Source organism: Octodon degus, unplaced genomic scaffold (assembly GCF_000260255.1).
Source record: "Octodon degus isolate 3935 unplaced genomic scaffold, OctDeg1.0 scaffold00051, whole genome shotgun sequence".
Classification (NCBI taxonomy): Eukaryota; Metazoa; Chordata; class Mammalia; order Rodentia; family Octodontidae; genus Octodon; species Octodon degus.
In genome coordinates, this window is record NW_004524627.1 from 3624734 (window position 1) to 3642887 (window position 18154).

General features: G+C 35.0%; 1 pseudogene; it reads right to left on the bottom strand.

Annotated features, from left to right (window-relative positions):
* Positions 1–361: 361 nt before the first annotated feature.
* LOC101582454 lies at positions 362–4297 on the bottom strand (annotated as a pseudogene).
* Positions 4298–18154: the final 13857 nt, after the last annotated feature.

An 18154-nucleotide genomic window follows, 5' to 3' on the forward strand; every position in this document is an offset into this window, starting at 1 on the left:
CCCGCCGGCGCAGGGTAGCAGGAAACTCTCCGCACACTCACCGGACCTGGGCTAGGACTGGGTCTGGGGGCTCCCGGAACTCGGCAGAAAATCCAGTTAGTAGATCTTTTGTGAGTGTCAGCCATGTGGATGAGTCACGGCCATGGCTTGACCAAATTTGTTCTCTGTGAAAGCCTGAGAGAATGTTTTCTCTCCAATATATTGCTTAATTACAAGTAAAGCTTCCAAAGTTTCAAAGTTGTTACATTTTATAGTTCTATCAGTTATATATGAGAATACAGTTGTTGACATTATTAGTAGTAGTACTTACTGGCCATCAATTTTTTAACTTGTAACTATTCTAAAAGCTGTGTCTTCTATTTTAATGTGTTTTATTTGCATTTCTCTGATCATAAATATAGCCATCTTTTTCACGTGCTTCTTGATCATTCATAGAAGCGAAAGTTTCTATGCCATCCTTGTGATGTGTGGCAACCGCTTGTCACATATTGTTCTGCTCTAGTCTAAATGTGAGGGCCAATAGCCATGGCAATTCTTTAATGCCACTGACATGGGCAGATGTCCTATTCAGGCTTGGAGGCTGCTCTTGAACAAGTTCATTAAACACCTGCGGAAAACTAAGAGTGAGAGTCCTGGCACAATTAATTTTATCAGTCTTCTTAGTTTCGCATAGTATTTCCTTAATAATATCACAATAGTTACTACAATACTTCATTCAGTGTTTAAAGATGTCTGCAGCTACATGCATGTCAACAATGTCATAAATGATAAGTCTTCTGAAGGCAATAGGTAGATTCTTTTATGTAAGGCCTCAATTTTATTAGCTTCATATTCTCCATCACCTTCCATGCTCTGATTCTCCTCATTCTTGTTAATAAAACCATGATCCACCATGAATCAAGAGTTCAGACTAAAGTCCTGTTTCTGGATTAAACACCAAAGGCTGAAGGCCCTCTCTTCCACCTGTCATTAATTGGTGTCTAAAAATCATCAAAAGATTACAGAGTAACATAAAAGCCTATTCCTTTACTGGAGTCTTAACATTAGATAGGCACTGTTGGCAAATAGACAAAAGGCTTTCACTGCTTTCCACAGTACTAACAAATCCTCTTTGGAAGAAGAACCATCAGCAAATTTTACCCACTGCCAAAGAATCAAGTAATAGGAGCATTGTAGTGCTTATATGACTATCTGTTCTGGCACAGCTGCATGCCCAATTCCAGTCTTCAATAATCTGTACCAATTAATAAGAGATCCCAGTTTGTGAGATCATGAGCACTGTGGAAAGAAGTTAATGGCTTTAAGGTGGAAAGAACAGTGTAAATATCATCATCGTCGTCGTCGTCGTCATCGTTGTCGTCATCGTCATCGTCATCATCATTATCATATCAGCAGCAGCAGCTTGTCCACACCTCTGCAACAGTCTTCCACAAAATCATTGAATTGGTCTATAAACTCATCAATCAGCTGGCTCTGAGCTATGTCAACTCTGTTCAGGATGGCATATTCTTCTCTACATAAGATGCTATACGTAGGTTTTACCACAAGCTTCTACAATATCTGATTCTACATATTTCTCCAAAACAAATTTAATCTGTTTTGACAAAGCATCCAGATGCTTTTCCATTCTACCTGTGCTCTAGATTTCTAAATCAAAGTACTGTGGAGTTTGTAGGAATTTTCTACCTTTTCAGCATCTGTTGAATGCTTTCATAGTAATATAGGAAGTGTTAGAATAAAATACTCAGTGAATTTGTTTCTATCATCAATTTGAGTTTTCCTTTCTTTGATGGTTAGCACTCTTACCAGCACCTCTTCCCACGAGAAGATGTGTTTCAGCAGCTTGATGTGTTGTAAAAAAACTATTAACTTTGTTAGCGCACTCTCTCAACAGTCAGAAATTGCTTCCTTCCTTGAACAGCTTCTTCTAACAACTCCACCATACATGCCTAGTCTCAACAATTCTTTTTTTTAATTTTTTATTAATTTTAATGTGAAAGAAATAGCAATGACACAGTTTCAAAACAGGTTAGTAGGACAGTTACAATAATTAATACATTGCATATTGTTGTCTTTGTAGTAGTTATTCAGAGCACAAGATGCAGACATAATATCTTATCTAAACAATATTAATACAAATATGTCTTCTCATTGAACTAAGAGAAAGTAGCTGTATATCTATCCTAACTATTGTGTTTATACATATATATTTTTTCACTACAAAATGGTCCTTCATTTATATCACCCTTTTTGTTTTGTTTTGTTAGAGATGGGTGTTCCATTGCTGTTAGAGAAGCTGTATTTGGAGAAGTCTTTAAAGGAACTTTTCATACTTGATGCCAGTTCAAATATCGTAGGTACTTGAATTCAGCAAAATATCCCAATATAGTCCAAAAGTCCATAATAATAGTGGGTTATCAGCAAAACTGGAAATTGTCAGAAGTTGTTGACTTGAGCCTTTTACAGCTCAGCATATTAATACAGCATTACTTTTTATACCTCCTTGTGGTTCTATTTTTCTGCTGGATGGTTAAGACCAAGTTAAAGGAAGACCTATATAACTAAAAATGTAACTTTTGTATCTGGCAAGGTCAATCAAATCCCCTCAGGATTTATCCTGAAATCATGAACAGCAGCTTGTGTCAACAATTCTTAAGATTTCTCTCACAAACTGTCCACCAAGTAGGCTGCATGTTCATGTAGCTTACTTTCAAGAAAAAAAAAAATAACAAGCATCCTAATGAGGTTCCCATTAGGTCTGTTCCTTCCTCTTCTCTTTACTAATGTTTCTCCTGCTTGTGGGTTATGTCTCCTAAACAACCTTTTGTGAAAGAACTCTCCAGCTGCCACTGGAACAGGGTGATGTGCTGAGTACACAACATGGTAAATATTTTCACAGTATGCAATGGAAAGAGCTTTACTTTCATGAGCTATGAGTAACCAGTTGCATAGCTCCAACAGCAATATCATACTCTTTATCAAATGTCATTAATACAATATGATCCTTGAATCAGTTAGTGAATAGCTCCAATTTGGAAAATAATTCTCTATTGGCATACAGGCTCTGTAAAGCTTTCAAATGCTTTAGCATGACTTCCCCTTGCCTGCCATGAAAAATTCAGCCAACATATTTTAGGTAGCTATCGTTTAGGAAAGTATCACTACACATCTTCATCCACACTCCAATCTCTTCCATGTAAGTGTCTTTAATCTCAGCAATAACATCACATTATCTATGAAGAAATATATCCTTTAAAATAGAATGCACCATTTTTTCAATTTCATCTTGATTTTTTGTAGCTCTTTGCATTTCTGAAGTAATAACTTTAATCTTTCATCAGCTTTCTTCTCAATCATTTTATTTCTCTCAGCTTGACACTGGCTGTGAATATTCTCTTGATGAACACTGAACTTTAAAGCAACATTCACTAAAGCAGTCATGACTGATTGTCTCTCAGCTCAGCTAAGATATAAAGAAAGTCAAGGAGCATTTTATTACAAAGCTGATTAATCATATCTGCCATAGTTGCCTTATAACAGTCCTTGTAACTTGTCGTTAATGGGAAGCAGAGGTTTAAATGATCCTGCCCAGTTTCTTAACTCCCAAGACTTGCCCAGAAAGGTACATGCATGTCTAAAAGCTCTTCCCTGTGAGTCTGACAAACCAGTCAAAAGAAAGATCACTATGTCCACCATATGCTCACCATAATTTATGCTGCTTTGATATTGACATTGTCAAATCTAAACTTCAGTAAATTCATGATTTGAATAAAAGTTTTCCACAAAGGTTCAGGCTTGGTAAAGGGTTAATTACCACTGTCCTCACCAAATTTTTCAGTCATTTTTCTGATGATTCTGAATTCTGAGTATTTCAAAACATCTCTATTCTCACCATACTTCAGCATTCTGGACATTGCGTTAAAAAAAGTTGATTAATCCAGAAGCACGATGTCCCTATCTGGTTTATATGATTCAGTCCAGTCATCCACCCTGGATTGCATTGCAATTCTCTCCAGTTTCCCCACCTCAAATAATGAGACAGGCTCCCATCACCATTCTGTTGAAGGCACCCATGAGGTCTTCCTCATTCTTTTCTTCTCACTCCAGCTTCAGTTCTCCTCTTCTCCCCTGGAGATTCTTGAGGTTTGCTCTGAGGTAATGGAGATGTTGGAGATGTTGTTCCATCATATGGCAAAATAATGAAGTTCTATACAACTCAAACAATCTTAAAGGCAGTCCTCTGCTGTCCACTGGAGCTATAAGGTAGTTGCTGGGGCTTTAGGGGTAAGGAGGGCATGCGCCTTTAATGAAGCTGCAATCCTAACCCACCATCCAGCAGCATTTTCCATTTGCCAATGGAGCCGCTGCACACAGGTCCAAATGGCCTTCTTTGAGTTATGCTTAATCTATGCTGAATATTATTCTGGTCTGGCTCCTGTTCTTGCTATGAATAATAATTTGTCTATTTTTTCCCTTTGGATTTTGCACTCTCAGTTGATGTATGGATATGAACTTATGGTCAAAATAGGGCAGCATCTCAGATCCTTCAGTTTCTTACATAACACTTCCCTGTAAGGCCTCATCAGATACTGTTATTATTATGCTAGGTCCATCAAACACTGGGAAATATTTCCACTTGTTTATGCTCTGGAAAAATTTATTAGATGCTGGGCCTATAACCTCAGTTACTCAGGAGGAAGAGGCAAGAGGATAGCAAGAAGTTAGCCTAGGAAACTAGGCAAGATCCTGTTTCAAAGTGTAAGAAGGGGGATGGCTGAGGATACACTTTAATGTGAAGCAGCAGGCTCCATCTTTAGAATCACAAAAAATGATTATATTTTATTAAATAATTGGAATAATTATGTAAGAAAATCATCTGGGTCTTGAGTTTTCTTTGTGTGATATTTCATTATAAATTTAATCTCTTATAATAAATATGAACTATCTCCACTACACTATCTTCTGTCTTACTTATTTTTCATTCAGCTAGTGTTAAATTCATCCATTGATATTTCATTGACTTATATCAAATTTTAATTCTGCTAAAATTCTTCCTGAGAAATAAGTAGAGGTTCTTTCAGGTGTTTCACATGTGTACATAAAAACAACTTTCTTCAAATCCCATGGAACACCCACCATCCTTCCTCCTTCATGCCAGCTCCTTGAGTCTATGCCAAGAAGACCATGTCCAATGACAAGAACTCGACGTACTAGGGCAAGTGCTAAAGCTTCCACTCTCTGGTTACCAAAGCTACTGGCATCAAAACTACCGAATTTGAGTGTTGTATTTTCAAAGTCTTGTGGATATTTTAGCAAACTACATTTTTGAGGTTTTTAATTTTTTCTTAAATTAACAAATAAAATTTGCACATATTTATGGCATATGACATTTTTATATATGTATGCTTTCTGCAAGGACACTGCCAAGTTTATGCATTATCTGACACACATTTTGGAGTGAAAATGAAAAATCCACTTATCAAACTTTGAGCATACAGTATATTGTTATTTACTGTATTATAAACTATAGTCAGCATGATACACAATAGATTTTTTCAATATTAGAATTGAATCTAGGGGACTACTGGACTATATTGGATTATTTTCCTGAATTCATGCACCTACAATATTTGAATGCCAATGGAATACCCCTCTCTGACAAAACTTAACAAAAAAGGGGAGTATAAATGAAGGACCATTTTGTAGTGAAAAAAATATATATATACATATATACAAAAAATAATTAGGATAGATGTACAGATACTTTATCTTAGTTCAGTGAGAAGATCTGTACTAATACTTTTTAGACAAGATATCATGTCTGCATCTTTTACTCTGAATAAGTACTATGAAGATAACAATATGCAGTGTATTAATTATTGTAACTATCCTACTAACCTGTTTTGAAATTGTCTCATTGCTATTTCTTTCTCAATAAAATTAATTTTAACAAGAAAAAGAGAATTGAACCTAGGTCTTGTACATGTAGGCAAGCACTCTACCACTGAGCTACAGCCCAAATCCTAAAACTTTTTGTCATTTGATCACCATGTTCCCAATTCTGCAAATCCCATTGTATAACTTCTGGTTTACTATTTATATTTATGAGTTCAGTCTTTTTAGATTATACATATGTGAGATGAAGCACAATTTGTCTTTCAATGCCTGGCTTTGTATAATGTTCTCCAAGTTATCATAAATCATATGATTTTCCCATTCCATTGTGTTTATATGCCATATTATTTTATTTTCCATTTATGTATTTAGTACAGGGTCTCACTAAACAGCTTAGACTCAGAGTGATCCTCTTATTTTCAGCCTCCCCTGGGATTACAGGCATATGCCACCACGCCTGGACTCATTTGCTGGCTCAGTGTGCCCTGGAGGCAGGGCCAGCACAGCATGTTGGACCGGGGATCGAACCTTGGTCCCTGCGCTTGCCAAAGCAGGCACTTAGTCCGCTGAACTATCTTGCTGGCCCTTATGCCACATCTTTTAAATTCATTTATCTGTCAATAGATACTTATGTTGATTCCACGACAGGGGTCAAATGCCCAATGTCACCAAAAGTCCCTGAGGCTGCCGCAGGTTAAAACACCACTAGACCTCTGAGGGAGATACAACAGATCCTGAGTCTGAGAAAAGGGAATGGACAGAGAGAACGGTCAGATGTGCAGCAGGGAGTCACGAGAGTGCAGGTGCCAGTGGCACACTTGTGTGCTCTAATAGCCCCAGGACGACCCTGAAGCAAACTCTTAGTGTAGGCAGAGGCTTAGGACTTGGGACACTCTCAATGACTGTGCCTTGAGCAAATAAAATGAGTTTGTTAAATCTCAGTACATTCCCATCTCCTATGTGTATCACAGTTTTGATTTTGTTAATAAAAATAAAACTATGCTTTGACTTTAAGCCTATGAATGTCTTTTTGAGTTAAGTGTGTTTCTTGTATACAGCATATTGTTGGATTTTGTTTCCTAATCCACTGTGCCAGTCTATTTCTCTTAATTGGTGAATTCAGTCCTTTTACATTGATGGTTATAATTGAGATGTGTTGAATTATGATTGACATGTTATTTACCTGCTGCTGTTTACTTCTTTTTGTCCTGTGTTTGTTTGCCCATTTTAGTGGGTTCCTTCTGTTCTTGTTTGTGGAGTTCTGATCATTTTGGTCCCTCTCTAGAACATCTTTCAGTAGTCCGTGTAGGGTTGGCTTTGTCATCATGAAATTCTTTAGTTGTTCTTTGTTGTGGAAGCATTTCACTTCTCCATCAAACTATGCTGATACCTGTGAACCAAGCAGCCCATCATTTGGTTATTACTTTAATTTGTAGTAAATCTTATGTAGCTATTCAAAGATTACTGTACTTTGAAGATTTACATAGCAAAGTTTTTGTTGATTTGTCCATTTGCTATGCAACTTCTTTACTCTGAGAAGCCTAAAGAACTATAATTCAAAAGTCCAACATCAAGCGCATGCTAAACCCTGGGCCATAAGTTTTATATGCCTGATTTCATCTATGATGTACATTTCCATTATTTAGATATTAAGTCTTTTTATATGTTGTTAATCTTGGGCTTAAAGAGGTTAGGGAAGTTAAGAAAGCTAACACAGACAGTTTGTTGAAGAACTAGAGTTGTCGGTCTACCTAAAAGTCCAGTCCTTGTTCTGCACCACACAACATGATCTCAGGACATAAACACAACATGTCTTAACATAGACAAAGAATTCTTCACAATTATTGTGTTTCATTGTCACAATGATCTCTCAGAGGTATATGCACTTTTTGTAATGATGGCGTAGGAGAGCCAGGACCCAAACCCAGAGCTATAGCTGCTCTTGCCTCAGCCTAACTTGGAAGAAAAATACAATTGGTCAAGCCTAAGCACCATGACTATAGGTAACAGTTAGTATTATTCATGTTTTTAAAAACCAGGAATGAGGGGAGATAGCTCAGGAGAATAAGTGCTTCCCTGGCAAGCACAAGGGCCTGAGTTCAATCCCCAGTTCTGCAAAAAAAAAAAAAAGGAAATAAAATAAAATAAAAACCAGGAACAAAGGGAAAAGGATAGCTTCAGTAACCTGTAGCACATATGTTAGTATATATAAAAATCTAAAATATGAATTAAATATTGCCTACTCATCTTCCTACTATGAGACATTCTAAAGGTAAAATGGGGAAAACATTACTTTGCTATTTAGCTAGTAAAAATCATATTATGGTGATTATATTTTCAAGTTGGAAGATCCTTATAGCTGTCAATGATGTTAAATTCAAAGTAGAAAAAAGAAGCACAGCAATTTTTCAATTTGTTTTACCCTAGCAATGTAAATATTTTTAGTAAATAATTTACTGACAACTTTACTTGGTCCATTTACTAAGATTTTAAAAGGAAGGAGACAGGATGGAGATGTTCCATTCATTCACCTTATGGAGCTATCAATGTCAACCATCATTACAAAGGCATTTTGGGTAGATTTTTATAGCAGTGAGCCCTGCCCTAGGAATTATCTTTTTGGAACCAATGGTGACAATTTAATTAATCAAAATCTTAATATATATTAACCACGCCAAGACAATATTTATCTTCTAAGTATTCCTCCATACTGAGGTTTGAATGTGAAAGAATTTTGTCTTTCACTTTATCACATATTTAATTGATTTTTTTTTCTGAGCTTCATCAACAGCATATCTAATTTGCACAAATAGGTACTTGACAAAAATAAATAAAATAGAGATGTAACTGAAAAATATATATACTGTAAAATTCCTCTTTCTATAGTCAATGAATATTATAATTTAATATGTACATATTATGGCATAAGACTTTATAGAAAATAAGGTATACTATACTTTGCAAGAGAGCTAAGGAATTTTTGAAACATAATGTTAACTCAATGTGAGTTTTGTATGTTCTAACTTAAGAAATCAGTCCCTTGTAATGTATGGCATCACTATCTGTGAATATGGAGAAAGGCAGTTTTTATTCACTTTTTAAATTAGGAAAAACAAATTCCAATTTTAAAACATTTAAATTTATCCTGGATCTTTTTAGGCTTCTTCAATAAAGGGCCAGGGATATAGCTCAGTGGCAAACAAATATATATCCAGTTTATACTGGTCACCAAGTTACTTTGGTATGGAAGAATGAAATGCCACATCTCCAAATAATTATGTGCAAATTGTGACTCTTCATTCCAAATACTGAGTATGACTTCGCTTCCTCTGTCTCTCTGTCTCTCTCTCTATCTCTCTCTCTGTGTCTGTCTCTCTCTGTCTCTCTTATTTCTTTCTGTCTCTCTGTCTCTCTCTGTCTCTCTCTCTCTGTCTCTGTGTCTTTGTCTGTCTGTCTCTTCCCCCCCCCCCCGAAGAATGTGACTGAAGTGGCTGAGAATGTTTAACATCTTTAACCTTTAAGAGATCTCTAAAAGCATTCCACACCCTCCTGAACATCCTATAGCACTGAAAAAAGGTGGAACACCTTGCATTTGGAAGACATCTGATTTCCAGCCTATGACCTCTTACTTTTAAGCTTTAACAGACTCAGAAATTGCAAAGAAAACAATATAAAAGCACCTCATAGATTAGCAGACCATTACTAGTCCTCAGCACTTCAGCAGATGAAACCTTCTTGATCCCAGACTATAAAAACGCCTTCTGAAGGCTATGAGCTCCTCTTTGATTCTTGGCCCAAGTCTTAATTTTCTCACAGTGCTGAAGCTCTGTATCTCATTAGGGATATGATCTTAAATCCCTGTGTGCCCCTGCTTGTTTTCACGGAATTTCTCTCCCGCAGATTTATTTGTATCTATTTTGAAGGTGAACAAACTAGTATAAAATTATATTTTGAAAACTTATTGATAACAATGACCAATTAGTGAGGGTTTTTCCCAAGACTAATCCAATGGTTATTATGGAAAGCAACAAAGCTGGAGAGCAAAGAGTTATGAGTTTGAATTTTTTTTCAATTTCAGTCTGATGTAGTGCACTTCATGCTGAGTCCTTAGGTAAAAACTAACACCTATTAGAGTTAGGTCCAGATTTCATTCCATGGTCTTCAGTTCATCTTTCACTTTCTCAACCAAATTTGTTCAGGCTCAAAAGGCACTCATCAAAAGTCACATAACCTTTTCACTCTACAAAGGCTAAACAATATTCTCAACAGAATTGGGTTCTGTGTAAAAGAATATAGGATAGGGCTCAGCTAATGCAAAGCTATCTCCTCTGACTTTTATGCTTAAATTCCCAAAAAAGAATTTAAATATTTCATACTCAAAATTATTTACCCAGTGAGGGTCATTTGGAGTTGAATTAAGCATCTTTACAAGGATAGCATTCTCAATATTATGCTTGATTTTCTAAATTTTTTTCAAATATAATTAATTTTATTGAAAACCATGACTGAACTCCTTGCATCACAGAGAAAAGACAGGATAGATGTTGCATTGTTTTTAAATTTAAAGAAAAAAACATAATAAACCAAGTTTTAAAGTAGGTTAGTAGGACAGTTACAACAGTTGATACAGTGCATGTTGTTTTCTTCATAGTAGCAATTCAGACCCCAAGACATAGGCATGATATCTTGTCCAGACAATATTAGCACAAAAATTTATTTTTGGTGGACTAAGAGGCACTAGCTGTACAACTATCTTAATTATCTTGTATATGCATATATATTCTTTCTTTTTCTCCTTTCCCTATCAGACTTTATCTTTTCTTATAAACTTTTATCTCTTTCCAATTTACAATATCTATTGTACATTTTGGATCTTATTTATTTATTCAATTTCTCACACTAGTAAGGCAATTTATATAATATTTATATACATATATACATATATATATATATATGTCTGATTTCACTTATGAGTATGGTCTCGAGTTGCAACCATTTACCCATAAAAGGCTCAAATTTATTCTTCTTTATGTCTAAATTGTACTCCGTTATATATATATTTTTCCCATAATTTTATTGATAAACAAACAGCAATGAGATAGTTTCAAATCAAATTGGTAGGACAGTTTCAATAATTAACACATTGCATACATTCTTCCTAGTGGTTAATTGCTGTACAAGATGTGGACATGATGTCCTATTTACAAACACCATTAGAACAAATCAGTCTACTCATTAAGAGAATGTAACTATATATGTATATCTATCCTAACCACTTTGAATACACAGATACAGTATCTGTGATTTTCTAAATTTAAAATAACTTTGTTTTATGGAGCCAGTTGAGACAGATGTACACCTAAATGCCTGGCAACTTCAACAAACCTACCAAATCTTTTCCTCACCTAAACATTAATGACTATACTACAGAGATGAGTTACTTGGAGATGAACACAAAATTGATCTGAATCCCCAAAATTAGTCTTTCTAAAAATATAGTCCCACTGGGGGCACACCAATGGATAGATTTTGATCCCCATCTTAAGGAAAATGGTTGCAGGAGTTCTGGCAGCTTAGTTTTAGTTTTCCATTCAATTAGAATAAGGATAATGTCTTACTCTATAAAAATGTTAGAAGTGTAGTAAGAAGTTGCATTGGACAGAATACTTGGAATGTTATAATGTTCAGCGTTGTTTTTGGTTTATTTCCATACCTAGTGAAAATGGAAACTCTTTCCCATATAAAATGAAAAAAAAATCCAACTACTCCAATCATTAAATGCTTTTAAGTATATAGTTGAGAAATAGCATTATACAATGTATAAATACATTGCAGTAGGATTGCGACTTCCTTAGAAACTCTATAGAAAGGAAAATGAGCTTTAAAGAATGTTGATTCAAATTCAAAGTGGGTATCCATTTCATGGGAGCTTTTACATGCTACACTGATAAATAGTATCCTAGTATTCAGTAATGAGAACTTACCTGATCAGTTATTCATCATTTGTATAAAGAACACATCAGGGCAATAGATTCATTAAGAACTAAATTAGTGATTTAATGTGAAAAATTAACTTAAATGTGATAATTACTAATATTAGCAGAAAATCAAGAACATAATAGTTTACAAAGTAGTATGAAGATTGTTTTCACAAGAGTTGATCAAAAATATGGTTAATGTAAGAATTTGTTACAGTAAAAGATACATCACCAACTAATCCCCCTCAAAATATTCCTCCTCATTTAGAACACACTTATCCCACTGTTCTGGCCAGTTCCTGAAGCAGTTCTGGAGATCCTCTTTTGTGAGAGTCTTTATGTCATGGCTGCCTTGATATCCAGAATCAACTAAAAGAATTTCCCTTTCATGGCCGTTCATTTTCACTTTGAGAAAAAGCCAGAAGTGGCACAGCCTAACCTGGTGAACAAGGTGGATGAGGACACACTGTAATATTTTTTGTTTAGTTTTTTCTGGCACTTTCTCATAAGTGTCTTTATGCAGTGTGATCAAAAATAATAGTAAGGGCTGGGGAAATAGCCCAGCAGTCTAACGCCTGTGTGGCAAGTACAAGGATCCAGGTTCGATTTCTGGGTGCCACCCCCAGATGTGCTGAACCAGTCACAGAGACCCGACATAGTGGGTCACCTATAATCCAGCACTGGGGAAGCTGAGAGAGGAGAAACTACGAATCTGAGATGAGTAGCGAGACTGTGTACCAATTAATTAATTAATTTTAATAAGATAACAATAATGAATGCTAAATGCCAGCCAATGAAAAAGAAGTTTTATGACAGTATTATGGCCTGGCCTCATCTCCTTATTCACCAGATATGGCACTAGGCAACATCTGCCTCTTCCCTAAAGTGAAAACGATCACTAGAAATTTTGGAGTCAGTTGAGAACACTGAGGCTGCCACAACAGGACAAATAAAGATACTCATGGAAGAGGATTTACAAAACTACTACAGAAAGTGGCAAGAACAACTGGGTATATTTTTAAAGGGATTAATAGCAATGTATATTTTACTGTAGTAAACTTTAAAAATTTAACTAGACTATATTTTATCACATCTTGTATATAAAGATGTATATGATGCGATCACATATTTTACTTATTTTCCAAATACCAAAATATTTTATATGATATTTAAATATGTATAATATGATACAAAATCATAAATATATTTGTAATCAGAGAGAGAAAGACTGCAAGTACAAAAGATCAAGAGAAGGTTTAATCAAATAATATCAGGTCTTACAGTCCTTAAGGTCTATTACTAAGTTTCTTTTTTTTAACTCATGTTATGATGATGATAATGATGATGAGGAGGAGGAGGAGGTATTTAGTACAGGGTTTACAGGGTCTCACTAAACAGATTGGACTTGTAGCGATCCTCCTGTTTGCAGCCTTGCATGTGCTGGGATTACAGGTATGTGCCACCATGTCCAGTCTCAATTGTGATCTCAGCGCACCCCCGGCAGCGGAGCTGGCACAGCATTTAGATGGAACCCCAGTCCCTTTGTTTGCCTAAGCAGGCATTTTAACTCACTGAGCTATCTGACCAGCCCTAAGTTTATTTCTTTACTTACTTGTTTATTTATTTATTGGCTTTTTGTGAAAGGGTTTTTCTAAGTAGTTCAGGTTTATCTTATACTCACAGTACAACCCAGGCTGACACCAAACTCATGGTGATTTGCTGGCCTCAGCCTCCTGAGTGCTAGAATCACAAGCATGTACCACCATACTCAGCTCAGTACTAATTATTAATCACCAATTTGGCTCTAATATTTTTAATAAGTAGCAGACATTATAAGAAAAAGGAACATAATCAAACCATCCAAGTTGATCCTAACACTCCCTTACTTTCATCTTCAGAAGTGAACTTTTCCTCTCAGAGATCAAATAGAAGTTTTTACAGTGGGATTCTTCATAATTGAGATATTAAAAGATTTAGTGAACAATATCAACAACAAAAATTCTCAGTACATAAAGTAGATAAATTTGAAGAAACCATATTCTGAAAATACTGCAACCCAAGTCTAATGAAATAAAATGAAATTTACTTTGTATAAAAACACTCTTCAAGGAATCTTCCTGGGGAAATCATAAGGGCCCTTAAAAGGACAAGGGCCCTTCAAAGTTTCATTTATTTCACTTGTAAAATGAAAGAAGTGGACTTTATCAATTCTAAAACTTTTGAATCAATAGAGAGTCCCAAAGAAGGTGATCTGGGTTCTTGGACAGTAATATTTCTATGAAAAGAATAATAACAACAATGTCATTAGTAATGTTAGCTGAGAAAAGAAAATATGTCTTGTCAATATTGCTCTGGATGAACCGCAAAAAAGAAAACTGTTTTAATTGATTGATAATCTTTAAATGTTGGGACCTTTCACATGAAATCATCATTCCACATGTAAATGTGAATCTCTAGCTTCTCCTGAGATCACCAATGCTCAGCCAACACAGGCAGCCAAAGCTGCACCAAATGGCCCCTGTAGCCCATCCGCATTCTGTGAGTGACACTGTGCCTGCTTCCTCCATCACCTGCTTGTGCTGTCTCTCTTCATGTTGCAGATGAGAAAGAACAAAAAAATACCATTTCTCTTGTATCCAAACATACTTGCATACATACTGCTTGTCATGACATACCAATTATTGCCATACTGTCTCTCAAGTGTATGTTTGTTTTTTTTAAAAGGGTAATAAATGAAAGAGACAAGAAAAAATGTCACAGGACTGTCCTTCTACAATGCTGTATATGGTTAGATTTCTACATTTCTGTGTAAAGATATGTAATTTTTATTTATATTTTTAAAATCTTTTTTCATATTTTGTAAGGACTTAAAGTGTAACATACCAATACTTGATGGAAAATACCTGTTCCATGTTATGCCTAAGATGTTTGATATTCAGACAGACTGTTAGGTTAAACCCAACTGCATATATTGTAGGTTAATAATAAGCTTCTCTTCTGGAGCGTTAACAACCTAAGTTTGCAGACCAAAAATTAGAGAAAAAGAAGGGCTGCAAGGTCAGCCAGCATTTTGGCCCTAGCTTTTCAAGATCAGTGAAGACTCAGGACAGAGGAGAACCTATACTGTAACATCATGTAACTCAGTTGTGTCCCAAATTTTCTGATTAAAGAGATTATGAGGCCACAGAGGAATGTGATCGATGATGTAGACTGTGGCTAAGGAGAGTCCCATGGAGAGAAAACATTCTCTCAGGCTTTCACAGAGAGCAAATTGGTCAAGCAATGGTCATGACTCACCCACATGGCTGACACAGACAAAGGATCTGCAAAGTGTGGTACAGAGTTTCAGGATAAATCCTGAGAGGACTTGATTGACCTTATCACATACAAAAGTTACATTTCCTGTTATATACATCTTGCTTTATCTTGGTCTTAACCATCCACCAAAAAGGTATAAAAATGAGGTATAATGGGTGAAGCCATGTTGCTATGCTGGGCTGTAAAGGGCTCAGGTCAACAACTTCTGACATTGCCAGTCCTGCGGATGACCCACTACTATTATGAACTACTGGACTATATTGGAATATTTTGCTGAATTCGCCCACCTACAATATTGAAGTGACCATGGAATACTCTTCTCTGACAAAACTAAACAGAAAAAGGGGATACAAATGAATGACCATTTTGTATCTGTATATTTAAAATAGTTAGGATAGATATACAGCTATGTTCTCTTAATTCAATGAATAAGATTTGTTCTAATAGTGCTTGTGGATGAGATGTCATGTCTGCATCTTGTACAGTAAATTACCACTGAGACAACAATGTGCAATGTGTTTGTTATTGAAACTGTCCTACTGATGGGTTTTGAAACTGTCTCATTGCTATTTGTTTCTCAATAAAATTATTTTAAAAATACTTGATGAAAAAAACCAGACATACTTGCATATGTAAGCAGATGGTAGATTGAGGAAAATTCCAGAAAAATTCATTACACTTTTCTTCTATGAACAAATAAGGAAGATGCCTACATATATGCTCAGTTAGTGGGACCTGTTTGGCATAACAGGCCCACTCTTTAACACTGGTTCCATAGTACCTAAGGCCATTTCTATAGAACCTTGTACAATAACTTGTTTAACATAAAATAATAGACTTTATGTTACCCTTTAAGTATCATGGAACAACTGAAAAAAGAAAATTATATTCACAAAAAATGTACTGGAGTTATTCTAACTGAATTTGAGAAATTATCTTGGGAACTCAAAATTCAACTATCCAAAAGCACATAATTTTTCTTAAGGTTTACCTGAAAGTGAAAGACAAATTACATTTTTAATCATATAGAGGTATTATAAATTAAAAAAGAAGATATACATGATTTTGTGAACATATTCATATTGAACTTAATATCTATCTAGGAATTACAGTGGTAGGGTGAACTAGTGTCTTAGAAATGTGTTATTTTAGTGATATAATTAAATGTGTTAAAGAGTTTGTATAACAAACTGTACAACAAGTATTGAAGTATGACTAAATAACTTTAAAAAACTGGATCAACAAAAGACAATTTTTAAGGTTAGAAACAAATACCAGAGTGATCAAAGGTAAAACCTGTATATCATTCTAATGAAAGCTAATGCTTTTTTCTGGCCATAACATTTATGTTAATCAAAAGGCTATTATAACACAAGTGATAGGCATAGCATGAATATGAAAATAAAAGTGTAAAACTCAGTCAGGATATAAAATAATCTCCAGTTCAAAGAAAATGCAATATTTAATTAAAATTAGGAATCATTATTTATATCGTCCTTTTTATAAATAAGACATAGTGTTGGTCACTTTACATTTGCTAACTCACTTGAACTCCTCAGTCCATTTGAATTAAGTTTAATTTCTCCTTAACATAGTGATATATTGGAAATGGAGACCTTAAATACTTAGAAGAATATTGGAAACAAAATAAATTGATAAGTGTACACACAGAGAATAAAAATAATATTAATCATTCATTTAGCCCAATTTCTAACCAAATTTGTACAAATAATTCTCACCAAAGTTGCCCAACTCTAGAGCCAGAGGGAGCGTCCCATGGGTTTTAGATCATATTTGGAGCAAAAGGGAACATAGTTCCTGCCTCTTCTCTCCTACCAGTGCTGTTTTTCTTTGATAAGAGTGAAGACACAGTAAAGCCTCAATAACATAACTAGAATTCTTAATGACCCTTTTTTGGGGAAGACAATTATAGACCAAAGAAAATCATATTGTGTTCAATTTAATTAGACAAATATGTACAACTTTTAAATTGTATCCAAAGTTCAGTATAAATTTGACCTCCAACCCTGTGAATCCTGTGCATTCAAGGCTATAGCATTAAAAACTGCTCTTCAAAGTGTGTTCAAGTCCTGATGTTTCTGTTTGCTTATCAAATTACTAGGCACCAATGTATCCACCTGTGTAAAATAGAACCAATAATAGAGTATCTACTGAATAGAGATATTGTGAGGAAATGATCCGTGTCAAGCCCATAGCAAGAGTATATTGTAATTTCACCAATTCAGTCTATTTTAATCCTTTTAAAACAATCAGGTGTGTGGGGGAGGGAGAAGAAAGTCATCTAATGGAAATATTGTTAATAAATGTAATCTAACCTAAAAATACAATTCCACCACCATATGACTTCATTTTATTATCATTTTTTTCACCCTGTGCATATCTCTATATAAAAATGAAAGAAGTTGTTTGACACAGAGTAGTCCTGCAATAGTTTTATCATTATCATAATATGTGTTTTCATTCAATTTTCATACAAACATTTTTATAGAATACTCAAGATTTAATTTTCATCGTAAGAAAGATTAATATTAAAAATGTACAAAGGGGGGGTGGGGAGATGGTTCAGTAGAATAAGCGCTTGCCTGGCAAGCACTAAGGGCCTGAGTTCAATTCCCAGTTCCGAAAAAAAAAATTGTGCAAAGGATATTTTTAGGTCTTTTCATGGACTGTCTTTACCTTAATATCAATCTCAGTAATTTAAAACCTAAATAAATTTGATTAATTGAATAAATGCTTTTTGATTAGCCAAACTATTGGCACCTGTTGAAGGCCTTTTTCTCTAGTAAGACAGAAATGTTAACTGATTAGAAAAAGGAATATACGATATTTAAAATGCTTCAGAAAATGTGTGTCATCACTCAGAGCCTTGAAAACTTTGGATACTTTTCTGTGAAACACAAATAAAGGATTTTTTTTTTCTTTTGAGCCATGCTCAGGCCCGA